The sequence below is a fragment of the Zeugodacus cucurbitae genome, chromosome 2 (assembly GCF_028554725.1).
Source record: "Zeugodacus cucurbitae isolate PBARC_wt_2022May chromosome 2, idZeuCucr1.2, whole genome shotgun sequence".
Lineage (NCBI taxonomy): Eukaryota > Metazoa > Arthropoda > Insecta > Diptera > Tephritidae > Zeugodacus > Zeugodacus cucurbitae.
Genome location: NC_071667.1, coordinates 14,308,882 through 14,326,227, shown reverse-complemented (window position 1 = coordinate 14,326,227; position 17,346 = coordinate 14,308,882).

Genomic DNA, 17,346 nt, shown 5'->3' with positions numbered 1-17,346 from the left:
TAGTTATATACGTGTAGAAATAGGGTTCACTCTTTCGCTATTTTAAAGATTTTCTTCGTTAAAGGCAAATCCGCTAGAGAAACTTTCTGTGAGATAAAAGGTGCTTTGGGGAATGATACTCTATCACTTCGAACTGCGGGGGAATGGTTTCGACGATACAGAGCGGGTGAAGACGACACCAAGGATAAGCCAGCCGGCATGTGGCATCTCGTGACATCGCCCAGAAGGATACACACAAAAACTTGATGTTTGGGTGCCGCATGGTTTGACGCAAAAAAACCTTCTGGGCCGATTTAACGCCTGCGATATGCTGGTGACTGGAGACGAAAAATGAATAACCTACGAGAATATCACGGTCGTAGTCGAAGGCCGCTGAATTCGGTGAATTGACGGCCGTTTTTCTGTGTAGCTCGGATGGGAGGTTTTATCGCATCCACCATATATCCCGGACATAGCGCCAAGTGATTACTATCTGTTCCTGTCAATAGCGAGCGCCCTTGGTGGTGTAAAGTTAAACTCAAAAGAGGCTTGTGCAATGTTCGCAAATAAGGAGGGGCGTACAAGTTACGAGGGGGGTACTATGAAGTTGCCGTCCAGATGAAAACAGATTATCGAACGAAACGGCGCATATTTGAACTAAATCAGTTCACGGTAACACTCAACAACGGAAAGATATTTGCAACCTAATATATTCTGGAAGCTGATTTTCCTCCCTACATGTCTTTTGGCCATAATCAGATTTTATTCAGCTAAATAATAAAACATTTTAGAGGAGAAGCTAAGCATTTTGTTGTTAGCGTTACATAATCCTAAAATAAACATTTTTATATACGGCATTTAGAAAACAATTTAAATTTTTGAAATTGAAGTCTATTTTTTCGAAAATATTGAACAGAATGGTACAATTCATGCTCGTTGAAAATCCACAGCAAGTGAAAATGTGGAAGAGGAGAAAAAACTGGTGCGTGGAGTCCCTTCGCGCGGAAGAAGTTATACTTCTTAGTGATATTCCAAGAAATGCATATCATTTTGTATGAAAGAAAACTAGCGAGAGGGAAAGGATAAAAATATGGTGGAGTGATCAACACTTTCATAAATTCACATTTTATAAATTTATTATGCACATTTTATAAACCAAAATCCAAATCAATTATCATTTCTGGGTTCTGACGGATTGATATCTATAATATTTACAATTGGATTATGATAACCAAAATACGATATGAAATGTCTTACATCTATTTAATCTATATTTCTCGCGAATACCGCATCAATAGTCATATCTCCTTTGTCGTAGGATCATTGCTTCCATTGATCATTTCTAATGAAAATTTCTCTCTGAGGAATGCCACTAATGGTTCAGCCTCTGGCATTGAAATTTACATTGAAATCTCCCGCAAGGGGTACCGACATGATTTCAAATATGCCACAAGACAAAATTAGAAATGAAGTTCATAAACCTCACGCTGTCAGATAAAAACTTGACTTGTTGACATCGAGTGTTGAACCACGCACTGACACTCGTCAGTAATAACAGATATTCGTAAGCGAGTATATATAAAATGTAAATGTGAAAACTTAAATAGTACTAGAAATGTCGGGAAAAAAGTGCGAATAGCGGAAGAGAGGAGAAAAATAAAAGCAGAGTAGAAGAAGTGTTCGTTGCCATTTTCTTCAGCCAATTTATGTCTTGTCTGTGTGTGTGTATTCATGTGCATATTCCTGAAACTTTTTTGAGCAACTAAAATTTGGAATTCTCTTGCTTATTGTGCCTCTTGACGAAGGTGCGCAAAATGAATTTTCTACTCACACCCGCAATTTCGTATATCAAATCAATGTGTATATGTATTTGAATGCCTATGGAGTTGAACTTGAAAGGTGTGACATTGTTGATTATAATTTACGGGATAACTGAATAAAACGTTGAGCATTTGACAGCAGCTTAAAGTGTTTTGCAGACACATATACACGTAACTAAATATATGGCAATACATTGCATTTTCTAAACGTTTTTTATTTCGATAAGTCTTCTGTCTTCGTCTGAAGAATAAGTTGTTTACTTCGTTTGTGCTTTTACAGCAGGATATCTTTCTTTTTATTAAGTCTTTTTTTTATTGTCAGGCTGCATGCACGTGTCAAAAGTTTATTTGCAGATTTACAATTTTTATTCGTCTTTATTTTGTTTGTTTTTTTTGGTTATTGCTCAGCTGGTAGGTGTTTGTCGGTGCGTATGAGTGACAGCTATTAAGTTGTCTTGCAGTTGTCTGTATGTCTGTCTTTTATGCCAGGTTGTAAATTATAAAAGTTTTGTCGGAGTTTTGTTGGGTTATTTAAATAATGTTGACGCTACAAATTGAATTAGAGGATTTGACATGGCATTTCTTATTCGGGAGCAGCACAAAGTGGACAACATGCGGATTTATGATACGTGCAGTAATACAACTAAATTGAAGCTGTATTTACAACTACAACTGTAGACAGTAAATATTTTTTTCAGCTTTATTGATGAGTTCCCTTTGCTTTAAGGGTCGATTATGCATATTAAAGCTGTCAGTTAGTTTTGCTGGTTGAATTGATGCGGATTTTGGTAAAATGGGATATAATAATAATGTAAATTATTCAATCGATATTTTACATTTTCTATATCATATTTTACATGTACTACTTCCTTTCTCAAAAATATCTCTATTATATTTGTTAAGTTGATACCCATTATGTAATATATATTTTTCCTTCTCATTCATACATTTTATTGAAAGGTTTTGATATTTTTTTAACTATTCGAGAATTAATATGAATGATTAGGCACATATATAGCTAAAGCCTTAATTGAAAAACTTATGCTGGTTCCCTATAGACAGGGACGTTTCTATGATTTGGCTCTCCTACAAAATTAAAACATAAAATGTACACTTTCAAGCAATTACAGCAAATAAGCATAAACAAAAATCAAGAATCTGAGCCATCAAATGGATCATAATAAATGGCGACTAACTAACACGAACATTTGAGCTCATGCCATTAAACTTCTTATCATCCAACTTTCGCTATTTACAGTGAGCCTTGAAAGGTTTGCTTGTGGAATAAGATAGCACATTTTTCCTGCGAGTGTAAAAACATTTACCCCTCAAATATATGTATGTATATCCGTACATGCTTTTAACTACAATATATCATATAAACTAACCAAAGCATAGTACTGGTCAGCTGGCTTGTTATTGTTACCGCATTTATACATCGTAGTTGTAAACGAATTCCAAAGTGCAGCAACAGCAACAAAAATTATTGAAGAAGAATTGAGATGGGCTATTGGAAGAAAGTAAACAAAAGAGGTGATGCTGGCAACTCAGCAGGATTCTTACTTATACATACTCTTTGCTGCAGCTGCTTCACTCAGTAATTCACACACGCTTGAATATATATACGTATATATATAGGTCGCTATCTGCCACATGCATGCATTGCACATTAAAACGCGCCCGCATTTATATGTGTGAGTATAATTGAGTATGTTTGTACACTTGCAAGTGCCGTTGCAATTCCCACTCGTTAACAGTGTGATAATGTTAATGCTTATTTTTACAAAGCTTTTGGCTCTCTGAGCAATTGCGCACGAGTCATAGCGCTTTCGAGATACATGTCGTAAACGTGACATCAATTGCAAATCAGGATAGGTATACATACGACATGTAGTGTATATATAACTATATATTGCTAAAAGATTATAATACAGTTGTGTGATTTACTAAATATTTAAAATTATATTTATTGTGAGTTCCAATTCTTAATTGTGACTATTAGTAAGACTCTAGAATGGCCTACACACGTTTGCAAACATTTTTTACTTAAGCCTTTTCTAATAAAACGCAAAAAAAATTCAGTATAATAACTAAAACTATATCAATGGCATACTATTACTGTAGTGCTTTGCTTCAACATCCATTCAAATATATATCTATTTAAGCAAACAATCGAATGCGCAATTTTCCTTTCCTCTCACTCTTTCGATTTCCACATTATTAGTCGCAATGTTTTTTTTTAATTTTTTTTTGCTGCACTCTTGCGAATGGCCGCAGCCATTAAACTAAAATTGTGCGGCACACCAACAATTGACAAATTTGTTTGCAGTTTGCAAATTGAAATATCGATGAGAGTGTACTACAAATTTGCGAACAAAAAATTTAAATTTGTGTGACAGAATTTGTGCGATTTCAATCAGCGATTTCTAGGGTGGCAGAAGTGATGGCAGAGTTTCTGAATTCTCATATTATGATTTCTAAAATTGGCAATCATAATATTTGCTTCCTAATAACTACTTCCTTTCTATGCGATTTATCTGTTTTTAATCAGCAAACGAGCTGTTTTAACACGCATATGTCAGTGCGCCTAGAACTATGCTTGTTATGTAGTCCCTTTAAATTGGCTACAACATTACACTATTTATATCTGTTTACTATGACAGCGTCAATGTTTTGTTGCTGTATATTTTTGCATTTAAATGGCCTCAACACTTAACTATGTGCGTGCTGCACATTTATTTTCATTCGCACAGCTGTGTGCAATATGAGTGCTTGCCTTCTGTGTATTAGTGTGTATATGGGTGTGTATACAAGCCATATGTTTTGTAAGTGGAAATAAATTGCAAGCACGCTTCGTGTGTGAAGCGAATGATATAATGTCGCTACCACTAACTGGCATTTTCCATTTGCAAGTGCTTTACACATTACAAGTGCTGCAACTTTACGGGCGGAAATATCACAGTCCAGTAAAGAAATAGCGCAACTTTTAATTGGTTTAGAAGTTTCACAAATGCTTATCGATTACAATGTGACATAAATTCAGTGTTGGCTTTGAGTTTTGAGTGTTATAATTCAATAATATACACCTATAAGACTAAAGTGAATTTATTGATTAATTTAATATTAATATATTTCGATTATTTATGTTTAGGTTTAAGAATCTTCAGAACGTCATTATTCTCAAAAATATAAATTATAATTTCTTTAAAAAATATCTATATCCCCTACAGGGCTGCCTAAAATCCCAAACAAATACACTTACAAACTCATTTTCCACGGCCTTGTCATAAACAGCTGGCAAATTTGTTTACAACAAGTGTGAGCACTGCCTCACGCACGTGACAATGTACTCGTTATACACTTTGTAAATGTGTAATCTGACGCGTGGCATCTGCTCAAATGATGATTAAATGAAGGATAAATATTTTATATGCGACACTCTTTACTATCAGCTGCTTCTGCAGTGGTTAATGAGTAAAGCACAATGACGTTAGTCTAACTGCGTGCTAATTAAGCAATAAGAAATATTTGTATACTCTCGCAACAAAGTTGCTAAAGAGAGTATTATAGTTTTGTTCACATAACGGTTGTTTGTAACACCCAAAACTGAGCGAGTTAGATATATTATACCAGAGTGATCAGGGTGAAGAGTGGAGTTCAAATCCGAATGTCTGTCTGTCCGTCCGTCCGTCCGTCTGTGCAAGCTGTGAAACTTGGCACACTTAATTCTTGGCACCATAGGAAGGTTGCTTTCGAACATGAGGAAAATCGGACCACTGCCACGCCCACAAAATGGCGAAAAGCGAAAACACATAAAGTGCCATAACTAAGCCATAAATAAAACTATGGAAATAAAATTTGGTAAGAAGGAACGCACTATGAAGGGATATATTTGGATGTAATTTTTTTGAGGGAGTGGGCGTGGCCCCGCCCCCAAAAAAGGTTTTATGTACATATCTCGCAAACCAATAGACCTATATAAAACAAACTTTCTGCAGTCGTTTTTTTGCCATTTCTTAATACAGTCCAAAAATGAAAGAAATCGGATAATAACTACACCCACCTTCCATACAAAGGTTATGTTGAAAATTACTAAAAGTGGGTTAACTCACTAACGAAAAACGTCAGAAACACTAAATTTCACATAAGAAATGACAGATCGAAGCTGCACTCAGATTTTTTTACAAAATGGAAAATGGGCGTGGCGTCACCCACTTATGGGTCAAAAACCATATCTCAGGAACCACGCGACCGATTTCAATGAAACTTGGTTTGTAATAGTTTCCTTACATCCCAATGATATGTTGTGAAAATAGGCCAAATCGCTTCACAACCACACCTACTTCCTATATACCAGAAATTTGAAGTCGATCTGAATCGTTAACTTTACAATATATATATAATCACTAGTGAAGATATCGGTGCAGAAATTTGCACAAATACTATGTTTATAGTGTGGCAGCACCTTTCTAAAAATCGAAATTCTATTTCCATAGCTTTATTTATGGCTTAGTTTGTGTTTTCGGTTCTCGCCATTTGGTGAGCGTTGCAGTGGTCCGATTTTGCTGATCTTCGTAGTTCTGAAAATAATGTCGTTTTTTATGCAAAATAATGGTATTTTTTTAATTGCCAAAGAAAAACGCGTTTGAAGTCTCAACTAGAGAGGTTTATACCTGCGAGCGGTCGCTCTTTAGAACGCTGTTATTCAAAAACTATTCAAGATACGACCTTACCGTTTTCACGGGATATTTTTGAAAAACGAATTTTTGAAAATGTCACACTGGTATAGCCCATTAAAGGATACAGCAGTTTAATTTAATGTTTTAGTCAACATTTCTCGATATTATAAAAAAGTATTAAACATATTATTTTACGCTTTAAAACAAGGCAAAGAAACTCTTGAAAAGTAACATCTGTTTCTAGAACACAGCTGCAACACCACAATGTTGAATAATGAAGGAAAGGAAAATCGAATTTTTATTATATGCAAATATTTGTGCTTATACGTACTACATATATGTATATACCAGTATCGACATATGCAAACGATTTTATTTTCGCTATCGATATACCACATGTGTGCTCATAACTTTGACTCCACACTCTCCATCGTCTCGGCAAACGACTAAAAGTTCTCGTGCACTGCAAATTATTGCAAATACTTTTGCAGTTTGCTTTTTGACGCTGATTCGCTTTTAATTTTCCACAAGTACGCTGAGTTGCAGTACCATTAAATTTAGTGTTTATCCGTATTGATTCATTGCAGTTCATTTACTCATAAGTATTTTAATCACATTTGCTTCAATTTAAATTTTAATTTTAGGTTTTGGAAATTTGCTGAAGAGTAATAAAACCTCTTGAAGTTAAGGGCCTATTGAAGTTAAACTCATAAGTCATATATTTCCCACATAATAAACAATAAAAAGGTTTCAAGCTTCCGGAGGTTTATTAATGTGTGATGGAATCGGGTATCTAGTCTTGCTATGGCTTTTAAATTAATTCTCAATTAGCATGCTAGTGAAATATGACGATGCTTAGAACTGGAACCCAATTGAGTACACTCAGCTCAATCGGATTATTTGATAATGAGGCGCACGATCTTCCAACGTGCTGAGGGCCGTGGGTGTCCGAAGCTCCCGTTTGGACAATATCCACTGTCTGTAGAGATTTCTCGACTCAGCTACTGAAGATTGCTACCCTTCAAAATTTAATTTCAAGTGCATGTGTCACTAATCCGTTGAATCTTTGGTCTTCAATGTGAATATTCGCCGAAAGCACAAGAGCCTTGGGAGCATATACTCGTAAAGGACTTAGTCAGCATGACCTGCGGTTCCGATGGGTTTCTACTATATTTTTCGTGACCTAATTGTTCTAAGCTTAACTTTTAAAAAATATGTATTCCTTTTGTGACTTCTGATAAGTGTAAGCCGTTAAGATACCCTATTATACCATTTCTAAATTAATATAATCAAAAATTGATAGCCACATAAAAATTTTAGCGTTCACTACACTGATAAGGTTCAATCAGTTTGTTGACGGTGGGCTTTAGTCTTTCACACAATACGCTCGACAGAACCTTATACGCGATGTTGAGGAGGCTTATCCCACGGTAATTGGCGCAAATTGTGGGGTCTCCCTTTTTGTGTATTGGGCAGAGTACACTGAGATTCCAATCGTCAGGCATGCTTTCTTCCGACCATATTCTGCAAAGAAGCTAATGCAAGCACCTCATCAGCTCTTCGCCGCCGTATTTGAATAGCTCGGCCGGTAATCCATCGGCCCCCGCCGTCTTATTGTTCTTCAAGCGGGTAATTACTATTCGAATTTCTTCACGGTCGGGCAATGGAACATCTGCTCCATCGTCGTCGATTGGGGAATCCTCCACAAACTCAGTATACTCTGGTCATCAATAACTAGATCACATCTGGGTGTCCTACAGGAGTGTGCTCCGGTCTTGAAACCTTCAGTTAGTCGCCGGATCTTTTCGTAAAATTTTCGAGTATTACCCCTGTCGGCCAGCTTATCAAGCTCTTCATACTCACGCATACTGCACGTGTTTGCGTTGCTGAAATTAAATTTTGCGCCGCCAGCTATAACTAAAATGTTCGATTATTCAGAATTTAATGGTTGGTTTGCATAACCTTGTGTCTGGATGTGTGCAGCAGTAAAGAAGGAAGGTTTCAACTTTACTTCCGAACTTTCTACCGCTTTACCGTTGTGCGTTGTTGTTCACCGTTGCGCAAACTTTCACATTTGATTTATTTTCTGGGTCACCAAATCGGCTATTCGCTAGGTAGTGGGAGTACAACGAGTTTTAATATGAATTTCCTCTTTCTCTCTTTCCGTTTATTCCCCCTCATGCATACCCTCTCCGTACTTAAAGTTCTGTTCCTATGTCTTCACTATTGTTTACTTTATATATTCTAAAGTAAACGATTCAGACCGATTTCAAAGTTCTAGGTATGTGGAAAGAAGGTGTGGTTATGAACCGGCCTATGGCCTATTTTCATAACATATCATTGGGATGCCAGGAATATATTATGAATCGAATTTTATTGAAATTGGTCGAGTAGTTTCGTTACCGATTTCCTCAATATTTAGACAGTATAAGGAAATGGCTAAAAGAAACGATCCGAGAGAGTTTGGTTGATATAGCTCTGGGGTTCTTTATTTACGATATATGTCTATTAACTTGGCCGTGACCACGTCCACTTTCCAAAAAAATTACATCCAAATTTATTTCGATCCTTTGTACCAAATTTTACTTTCATAGCCCCATTTATGGCTTGGTTATAGCTTTTTATATGCTTTCGGCTTTCGCCATTTTGTGGGCCTAGCAGTGGTCCGATTTTGCCCATATTATGGCGCCAAGAAACATGTGTACCAAGTTTCACCAACATATCTAAATTTTAACTTCAGTTATCGCTTGCACAAATGGATGAACAGACAGATGTCAACTCTACTCGTTATCCTTACCATATCTGCTCGAACATAAAATATGGACAATGACACCTATTTTCAAAATTATTTATTTAAATGCCTGCAGCATGTGCTTATAGAGTATCTTATTACAATCCAAATATTCTCAAATACATGATTAAGGCAGATAACTGCTTTATTAAAATCATTTAAAACAATAACCTTCCCATTTTATTCGAAAGTACAGCATCCTCAGATGCCGATCAGTAAGTAAAGCAAAAATGAATGGAGATTTAAATTGAATGCGCACATCAGGTTGTTATGTCAATTTAACTGTCATTTATGAATATTTAAGTGTTATTAAAAAAGCTGCTAAGCGAGACATGCGCGCTTTTAATCGGCAAACGATTGCATGGCGAGCAATAAGAATGCAAACAAGAAATACGATATGTATAAAGGGTGGAGATATTAAAAAGCAACAACAATAATAATACATGTAATATGATTGTAAATACATTCTGTGCACATAAATATACATAGCTGTACATAAAACAACGGTTAACTGCACTAACGCAACAAACATACGTGAGAACTGTGTGAGCCGACACACACGGCGTATGAGTAATTTTCGATTTCGGCACGTACACAAGGTAGAGTAAGCTGGTGTTGTAAAGACAAAACAATGTGTACAAATTCGTATTTACATACGAGTCTATGTCACATATGCCCACAGCAAGGTCACACCGGAAGCAGGTGTTGTTGGTGAATGTATTTGATAAATGTCCAATTCAAAAGGGAATAGCAACGTCTGGGCATTGCAATGGGCCAAATGGACAATCCAACAGTTGGGCAGGTTGTCAGTTCCGAATTCCAAATTGAAATGACATACACAAAAAGTGATTTAAGGCTTTCAGATGCAATGAAATGCGACAGCATAAATAGAAATTGTACATATGTATGCATATAGAGTAGAAGACAGTTGAATAGATAGGTGTGTGTATGTGGCGCTATTGTTTAGACATTAGTAGATAAATACGTAACGTTGATATGCATATCATGGGTATTTTGTTGTATTATAAATGTGTGTATGCGTGTGCGCTTTCATCTCCGGTCACATACTGAGTTAATGAAATTAAATGCTTAAATTGTTTCTTGATTGTGTATTGTTTTATGGAATGCCTTTGTCGTTAACGATGTGGAAATTGTTTCGATTACCATGAAAGTAATAAAAGTATACGAAATTTTTAATATATTTTATTTCACCAAATAAAACGACGTAATCGAACTTATGCGCCTTGCATGATAAATAAATTAATAGCAGCTGCGGCGAATTTGAACACAATTTAAGTTGACGTTATATTCGTGTTTCACGGCTACAAGATTGATATACTTAAGCGACGTAAATACACAACAACTGGTAAAGTTTTGGTATCTTGCTTAATTATACAAAACAAGTAAAGAAAGATTAAGTTCGGGGCAACCGAATATTTAAACTCTCGCAATTTATTGATATAGTTTTATTAAGGTAACACACAATTTGAACAATATATTCGGCATAAAGTTCAATAGAATAACGAAAATCATCATTATAATGTATGAGAGCTGAGGCTCATGAATCGAATTCATTCGTTTTCACCACCAAGGTACACTGTATCCAAGACTATACGCTCGCTTAATTTTGCCAAGATATCTCACATATTGACCGATATATGCGGAATAAAACCCACCGGAAGTTTGATAATCGGAATATATGGTATATGGAAGCAAGAGGAAGTTATTACCCGATTATAATCATTTTTAGTGCAGAGACACACTATTAGAAGAAAACAATTTTCACTGAATTACATTAAAATATCTACAAGGTTTACCTTTATTTTCGTTCAAAGCTCAAATATAGTATTTGTGTAAAGTTTTATTCCGCCATCATCATTGGTTCCTAATGTATATATTATAAAGTGAACAAATCAGATGGAATTCAAAATTGAGTTGTATGAGAAGTAGGCGTAGTTGAGAACCAATTGCGGCCATTTTTAAATCGTGTTATCATTCGGTCAAAAAAATAGTATCTATTGAATTTCATTGAAAATCGGTCGAGGAGTTTCAGAGATATGTTAACCTTATAACTAACTCGTTTAATTTTATGACATACAAACAACCGTTATATGAACAAAACTATTATATTCTCTTAGCACATTTGTTGCGAGTGTATAAAAATAGTATCTAGTCTATATAGTTAAAAATACTTTAGTATATAGATGTTTATATATTATATTCTAAGAAAATCAAAGCTTCTAAAATTCACCTAAAATATATCTCAAAATGCTTATTAAACTATGTATGCAAACCAGTTTTTAAAGCATAGTTTTAGGCGCAATATATATAGCAGTAGTGGATAAATGTATAACAAAGTTTTTGTGAAGCATTTTGCTTTATTTACCATAAGTTATCGTTAAAAGTGTTAAAATAAGTTAGCACGTCTACACACATTTCAGCATTGACAGCCAACTTCAACACTCACAATCTATAAGAAAAAACCTTAAATTTTAACGAAAGCATTTCGGTAACTCATCAACCGAACTTCGAGATACATACAGCGAAAATTTTTGACAGTAAACATTTTTTGCAACATCTACTATCGCCCGCGAACATAAAAGCTTAATCAATCTTACTTGCGTGTGCATAAATCGCCGCAGTTCAAGTGCACTGCACTGCATATAAAACCATAAAGCGAGTGCACAATATAGCTGATTTAATGTCGAATGGATGGAATTGGATGGATGGTTTGCTAGTTGTGCGCTGCTCTTGCGCTCGATTTAAAATGTTTAATTTTTATGGCATTTACTGCAGCAAAGTTAGTTGTTTGCTCGTACGCTATCCACTGATTGGCATGAATTCAAAAAAAAAAAAAAACAAAGAACAAAAAGAGGTAATTTTCGTATCAAATGGCAACTGAGGAAAATGTGGTCTTTCAAACAAAGCAAACAAAAAGTACAAACAACCATAGTAAGCTTATTTGTTTTAGTTTGTTAAGTGATACTAGCAGCTCATACATATGCGTGTCACCACAGCCAATTTGAGTTGCTCTTCATGTTTGCAGTTTGAGTCGTGCTGAATGAGTAGTTGCAACGTATATTTCGGGTTTTATGCAACTTTAAGCGAACATTTGTTGCTCTAAATTATATCATGCTAGCGATTTGATTATAGGAAATGACAATGCTACAAATTTTACAGTAAAACTCAGTTCGCTTTTGAGAAATTACGAGAGTAGCTTTTATTTGAACGAATATATGTATGTGTCCCAACAGCATGTCGCTTTAAAAAATGTCCACATTTTTCACATTGCCAGTGCATGAGTTCTATAGCCAATTGCATGTTTCTGTTAAAAAATCGCTTGAATCAACAAACGGAATCCCTTGCATAAAGCATGAGCACGAAAAAATGTTGCGCATACGCACTGTTGTACCAACTGCAATTGCTGTTTACATGTGGTCACAATCTCATTACGCTACGCTGATTGCGCGATTCATGTCACTTCATATATTTTAAGATAAATATATGTGAATATATGTTTTGTTATATGTTAATAAATGAATGAAAATTCGCCGCAGCAGAGTGTGTAACAGTTTAAATACATTCTCTTCTTAATACTATAATATGATATATATATTGATCTCATACTGCATAACGGTAAATGAATTCTAAAGTTTTGTTTCCGACTAGTAATTTGCTAATTTACCACCGCCAAACGCTTTTTGCTCGCTTGCAGATTAAAAGCACAAGTAATTAATTGTTGCATTGTTTTGTATTGACGCTGGTGAATTAACTATCTTGGTTTTAAATGAATAAGTAATACAATAAATCACCATTTACACTGAAAAATAAAATAAAATCCAACAAAACGAACAAAACAGAATTGCATTAATTCAGTGGCTATAAACATCATCCGTTGAGTCGATTTGCGCAGCAGTAAAAAACAAAAACCATAACACGCAAAATGAAACTGCAATCCGTTCGACCGCAACTCATTATTCTTCCACAAAAGCACATTGAATGTGTTGAACAAAACAAAACTTGATGAAAGCCTGTACACGAGTGCAGCTTTTGCACTTGTTCGGCCAATAAGTGGTCTTGAATTTTGTATGAATCATAACGAGTACGATGAGGTTGAAGCACACTTTCAATGTGCTGGCACTTGCATATTGGTGCTATGCATATAGAAGACATTAGCAATTCGCTTAGGTGTACATATGTATATATATCTATGGACTTGTATATCTGAATAGTATATACATATAACTAAACAGTTCTCAGCATTGGCAAATACTACTTTACACCAAGAATAGTATTATGCATTTCCTGCAAACATTAAATTCATTTTATTTTCATTCATTCGCTTCAACGTTTGCTGCAGTTGTGGGTTATGGAAAGCAATTAAGAATTAAGTGAGTGGAATTATTAGTAATTTCGCACAATAAATGTTCGGCAAATAAATTATATGGTTATACACGGCAACTGATATTACTATTCAAGATGAAAATAAGTTTAATTTTATTTTAAAGATATTTTATGTTTTTATGAAATGTTTAACCTTCTTTTTATGGTGATTAAAAGTACAGGTAAACTCTATTTGCAATATATATGGTCTCTTAACATAGATCACTAGAGACATTTAAAGTTATATATTCGTACTAAATTCTAGGAATAACCGAATTTTAAGCACATCAAAGCTTGACAACTAAGTAAATATTTTAAAATACTCAAAACTATCATTAGAAAAGCCAAAGTATTTCGGTCATCTGGTTTGATGGCAAATAAATGACTGCAGGTGTCATAAAATACAATTTAAGTAACTAACTTTTTGTCCGTGCACAACGTACACGTGCCGCAAAAGTTGAATGTGCCAACCAGTACGATTTGTTAACAAGTACATCTAGTATATGTACACTACAGAGTATACCAGATGCTGCTGACTTTTCATGTTTAATGTTTGAGAAGCACGTATAAACTACCGTGGAATTTATTTTATCACAAGTATATATTTGGTAAAAGCGTATCTTCGAGAAATTGTAGTTCATTCGTAGTTTCAAGTAAACTAAATATTAGGTCTACAACTTTGCTTCCGCCGATATAAAACGATTTAATCGATTTAATCGACCAGTGCTTGACCCTAGAGACATCTATTGGAAAACGGCGGAGACAAAGTTGTAGACCTAATATCTTAATACTAGATCCTATATGAATTGGAAAATATTTTTTGGAAAATCTTGACGAACAGAGCAACTTTATTAATCTATTTCACATTTTCTCGAAATAAATAGCATTGGCCAACTTTCGCACTTTTAGTAACTTAACTGAGAGTTTGCAAATTAAAAAGATGCCCAGTTGAAGGAGCTTCACTGTATTCCAATCTGCATTTACTTAACCAATTTCAGTGTATTAAGAAGAGACATAGACATATATACAAACGGCACATGGAATCGTGCAAATTGTGTAACCATTCATATGAGTATTGTGCCACAGCTCGTTATCAGAAATGGTGCAGCAATATTGGAAAACCACAGCAGCTACACTTTCGGTATTAATTATTGAAGCAAGCCATGCTGTGACACTTCTACTTCCTCAAAGTCGTAGAGAGAGGATGCATACATAACAGTATTTAAGGAATTTTCATTTGTTTAAAATATTTGTATATATGTATGTACATAATGTAATTACTGAATATTTCAGCATGGATTAAAAGAATTGTGTGCAATTTCAGTTTTGCTTTACGTACATTTTCACATGTTATTTAAAACGGACAGTTATGCACAAAGTAAATTTATTATTTTCGGTTTTATTTGGTTTCACATATATTGAGGTTTGAGTATCAGCAAGGTAAGCTTAAATACAATTTATATGTGCATTGCATTTGTACATTTGTAAACAATTATTTGAAGAAACACGTTCTGTCTTAGACGAAATATATTTACTAAGGCATTAGGTTGAGTTAATAATTTTATAGAAGTTTTCATGAGGATTAAAATGTGTCTGTTTTTCTGTCGTATTCAAATATGTGTCTGAGTTGTGTTAACTAAAGAAGAACTGTTCAAATAAATATTACTTTGTAACCACTACATACTAACAGACATACATTGAGTAGAAATATGAGCTTTTGAATAAACAGAAGATGTGTAACGTTAATAAGAAATCTGCTCAAGAATTGTCTAGTAATTATCTCCAGGTTGTTAACATACCATAGAAAATACGACTCTCAACCCTTATCGTAGTTATCGACAGAATTATTTTTCTGCTAACCGTTTTACAATGCCGCAGAAATCTATTCCTGGGATACCACTTCTTAACGTAAAGGGTTTTCAATATGGACGCTACAAAAGTAGACTGATAGGGACAGCAAATGACGCCATACTTTTTCCCGCTCCTTTGACCTTTCTCTTCAGTAATTTTTGCCATTTCAGCATGGAAAGATAGACGATCCAACAACGAGTCGAAAATAATAAAATTTACTACCGAAATTTGGAGTCAGTGGCCTCAACTTTAAGAGCACTACGTCCAATTTATGATGAAGTTCATTTCTGACTGAATGGCTTCGTCAATAAGCAAGTTTGTGTTATTAGTCAGATTATTATTAGTCAGAAAATCCTCCGTCGAACCGTCGAAATTTGGTTTCAGCGTTTCGACTTGTGCAAACGCCCACGTGATGGCTATGCAAAAGAACTCGAGTTCCATAATAATTGCGTGGAATGTACTTTCACAGGAATAAAGAATTTCATTGATATCCCAAACCGTTTTTGTATTGCTCTTATTAAAAACAGTTTATTTGAGGTTAAAGTTGAAATTCTATAGAATAACTTAGAATAACTTGAAGTTGAGTGTGTTTAATTACTATTTCCCTTAAATGCCACTGAAGTCTAATGAAATTTGAGACGCTTAGGACCATGTCTACGATAATATCTATATGATGCATTCCCGGAAATATAACTCAGGTGAAATATATTGACTTTCAATATTCTAAGAAGTTATGAACTTTTTAATGACCATATTGTGTTTAAAAAGCCTAAGCCAAACATTTTTGATCTGAATACGAACTCGATTAGCAGTCATAGCAGCGTTTTAGCTAATCTTAATGTTATCCAATAAATTAAAAATATAATTTTGAGCCGTTTTTGGTGAAAATTATCTTCAAAATATGCGCCTAAATGATTATCAGTTGCAATATGAAAGCTCTGTAGGGAAACATATCATATCACATTACTTCTTGCAATGGGCAACTTTTCGCGCGGAAATTCAAATTAATCACAAGAGAACTAAAAACAATAAATGTAAAATCTCGCTAACCAAATCACACACCTCCTTTTGTTGCAACCTCTTTACATGTACAGTAAATATATAGGTATACCCTCAAAAGTACATACAAAGCTCACAGCAACATATGTACATACCACATGTATACGGTATAACTCTATTTCAATTCTTAAGTACATACTCATTTATTCGTTTGCCACAATTAGTGCTTGTTGTGTTTGTGTATGCTTGTGAGTATTTTCTTCTTCCTCATCAAGTTCCACAATTACGCGTCTATGTGTGAGAGAGTGTGCTTTGCTGTGGCGCGTTGAGAATTCGTTATGTCCTTTGTGGCACGTTTCTGTACGTTCAGCTTCAATGCACATGTAACAAGAATTATTATTTGCACAAGTATGTATGTAGACTGGGCAAATAACTTGCAGTAATATTTACTTGGCTCAAATTTGTGTGAAACTGCTTTCTATCTTTCTTTGGCAAGAGTAAAGATTCTGAGTAACACTAGATGCAAACTTCTATCTAACTAGATAGTGAATGTGTATTTAATTTGGCATAGGCCTATATTTATCAAATCATTATATCTTTTTGTATACTTTATTATAAATTATAAAAATAAATAAATTTATATATCTATTTTATGTACTATGTTGCCTAAAATCAAAAATAAAACCGTAATCGTAAAGTTTTTTCAAAAATTATGCTTTTTCTTCTAAGCCATATTTTTCCTCAAACTGGGCACACTTTTCTTTACCACAACAAGTACAAATTATTACTTTTGTAAGTTTGTCAAAGGCTTCACTGTCTCTCTCAATTTTTAATACATTTTTTA